Source organism: Ostrinia nubilalis, chromosome 24 (assembly GCF_963855985.1).
Source record: "Ostrinia nubilalis chromosome 24, ilOstNubi1.1, whole genome shotgun sequence".
Classification (NCBI taxonomy): Eukaryota; Metazoa; Arthropoda; class Insecta; order Lepidoptera; family Crambidae; genus Ostrinia; species Ostrinia nubilalis.
In genome coordinates, this window is record NC_087111.1 from 8,991,692 (window position 1) to 8,994,960 (window position 3,269).

Consider the following 3,269-nt stretch of genomic DNA (forward strand, 5'->3'; position numbering starts at 1 on the left):
AAACTTTATCACGCGCGTTCCTGTTTCAAAAACCGTGATAAAAACTATCCTATGTCCTTTCCCGGGACTCAAACTATCTCTATGCCAACACATCTCACATTTACTCTTAACAAATAGTTGTCCCGGCGAGCCTATGTTCATTGGAACTAATGTAGGATTCTAATGGTTACAGATTTTTTCAAATCTTCGGAGCTTATTCAATACAAACAAACAAATCTTTTCTTTTTATAACATTAGTGTAGATGTAGCCAAAAGATCAATAACTTAATCTTCGCTGACAACAATCTAAATACCATTTTCATGAATGAAGATTCTATGAAACAGTAAAACACAGGAAAAATGCTTCATGGTAAACTCGATAGTTGTTTCATAAGAAATCTCGATGATACCTATTATCATTGTTATCCTTATCACCTGCTGATAAAACCCTATACATATCAAATGGATATATGTTCACGTTAAGCCAATATGAGTCAGTTAGCTTAAATCGCTGTGGAGAATAATAATTGCCCATTTATTTTGAAAAAAGACCGTAAATACGGAACAGGACGATCCGTATAAGGTTACATCGGCTCGTACAAGGTTTCATCTGATCGTACAAGGTTTCATCTGATCGTACAAGGTTTCATCGGATCGTACAAGGTTCCATCGGATCGTACAAGGTTATCCAACGGATCTTATAAGGTTCAACAAGTCAAAAGTTCAAGTGTAAAGTGATTGAACCAAAATGTGTCTCACATGCGACTGTGGTGACTGCGGTGCGTGCGGCCAGATCATAAGATGCCTGCTATGCGTCACACTATGCGCGTTTGTGCTACGATTGTGTGGAGTAGACGTCGGCGACGGTTGTTGTTGTGGCGATGACGGTGGTGCTATCAATGTCGTTAATTAGGTTTAGAGATTTTTAATTATTTGTACAAAATATACCGCTTTGAAAGTGTGTTTTGGTTTTATTTATTACTAGCTGACCCGGCGAACTTCGTACCGCCTTAGCGTAGAGATTTTCTTTATATTTTTTTCCGTAAAAACCTTGTACAGAGTATTAGAAAACTACAAAAAAAAAATCAGCCAAATCGGTCAAGCCGTTTTCATGTTATGTCGTGACAACGGAAAACGGGTTTCATTTTTATATATACAGGGTGTTGATTTCAATACTCGCCATATTTATTTAGGTGATATATTATGACTTACATAAACGCATTATCCACCAAAAAATAAATTACAAACGAAAGTGGAATTTTTAGCGAATATTTTCCGTGCAACATCAACTGTACTATGGCTCGCAATAATGCAATATACGTTTACTGTGGCACGGGCACCCATCGAGCTACGCGGATCGCGATCGCTCGCTTATCATGTTGGATAGTCTACTGAAGGATACGTAAAGTTGGTAGTGTAAATAGGTATTTTTCTTTGACTAACTAAAGTTAAAGTTCGTTTTAAATTAGTTTGCTGTTTCCTATGTGTGTGTGAGTGTATTGGAGCGCTTTCCGCCACTACCTACCGCGACGGCGGGAGTACTTTCTACACAAAATTACCAGATTATTCACTTCCTACATTAAAAAGGAATGTCCTTTAAGTTTAGAGTTAGGTACTTACCGATGCGACTTCAGATGCGTTTCCACGTGCCCTCCCGTAACAGTAAACCATGTTTACGTATCTACTCACGAGCACTGTACGTATGGTTAGGCATATTCCTAACACTCACTCACTATTACCACACTCACTATCACACGTTCACACACTAACTACTCAAAACCGCACGAGAAAACAATCAAAAATCGCAAATTTGCACATTCGATGACCGAAGATCTTTGTTAACTAAAGATCCGTCCTATCATAATTAATGCTCTTATAGCAAGCTTCCAAAATACTCAAATGCAAATGATTTGTAGTAGCTCAATCGTTATTATTAAAACGATAAGAATATCAATACATTTTGATAGTTATTTCGTGTAAGTAATGAAATTAAGTTCATTTAAAATAATCACGAACATGATGATGAATTATTTTATGTAAGTTATGAAGAATGGAAGTTTAACCTGAACCTAACTAACAGCCTAACAGTCGTTCAGGGAATTTAAATTAAACGCCGATAGAAATTAAATTACGTTATTATTTTAAATCAAATTTTTACAGAGATAGAACACGGTAGTAAGAAGTTTATGTACTAGAAAACATTTATCAAGCAGAGAGGAAGAGAAAAGTTGATGTTACAAGGCAAGAAATAAAGAAATAGCGATTGAGTACTAGGAATTCTAAATACGAGCTAGATTTCGCGGAGCGTGCGCGCAGCCTCTCAACGTGGGAAGCAAAATCGGACTGATGAATGGAGAAAATCGATGATCCACGATTGAGCGCCGATGACGCCCGAAACACGAAGATGGGCGAAGTATGTATTGTGCGAGCCCGATATCCGTGCGGCGGTATTATTGTATTTAAATGAAAGAAGTGCTAAATGATATAAATTTTGTTTAGATACTGAAATCAATCGAGTTTAAAAACAAAATCTTGTCTTATCTCCTATCGAAAGTGAAGGAACAAGAGTTTGCCAGTGTGTTATTTCTAGGTGTTCAGTTTGCGGTAAGTTAAGTTTTATTTTAATAATTACTATCGTAAAGACGTAAAAGTTATTAAGGTAGAGAGCTAGAAATGTAAGGAATAACGAACCTGTATGAAAGAGCATTATTGTCATCTGTTTACAGTACTTTTGAATGATAAGTAGGTACAAGCTTATCACACACATAAAAGCATGGTTTAATTTTAAAAAAATGTAGCTTCTGTAAAAATTTTTATTTTGCGGAAGGAAGCAAATTCGTGTAAAAGGTTTTTTTATTAAAGACCTACTTAATTAATTAGTTTTTAGAACAAAAAATAAACTCGTAACGTGATAAGGTGTAAGTAACTAATTTACTCATTACATTTTTAGGGTAGATTTGGATTAAGCTCCGTCCAGTAGTCGTCGTTGAACTCACAGCTGATTGTGGCTGATAGTTGACTGACTCATGGGCGAGCGCGGGTAGTGGGGCGCGGGACGGGGGGCGCAGCGTTTGCCCGGGTCACCGGGTGAGCGCCGCGCGCCGTTTGCGTTGGGGGACTATTCTGCACTGTAGTGGTCGATTATGGAAATCGTAGATATTTAAAATATAATTAAAAAAAAATTTGAAGTCAGTTTTTTTGCTGATTCGTGATCAGAATAAGCTACTTAATCAACTCCCTAAATATGGCGGGTATTGAAATCAACACCCTGTATAGAAGAAGAAGATGTA

General features: G+C 37.1%; 1 long non-coding RNA gene across 1 annotated transcript; it reads left to right on the forward strand.

Annotated features, from left to right (window-relative positions):
* The first annotated feature begins 492 nt into the window (after nucleotides 1-492).
* Nucleotides 493-940, forward strand: LOC135083678 (uncharacterized). Its single transcript, XR_010259676.1, has 2 exons — nucleotides 493-582; nucleotides 623-940. It is a non-coding gene; the product is annotated as an uncharacterized LOC135083678 (long non-coding RNA).
* Nucleotides 941-3,269: the final 2,329 nt, after the last annotated feature.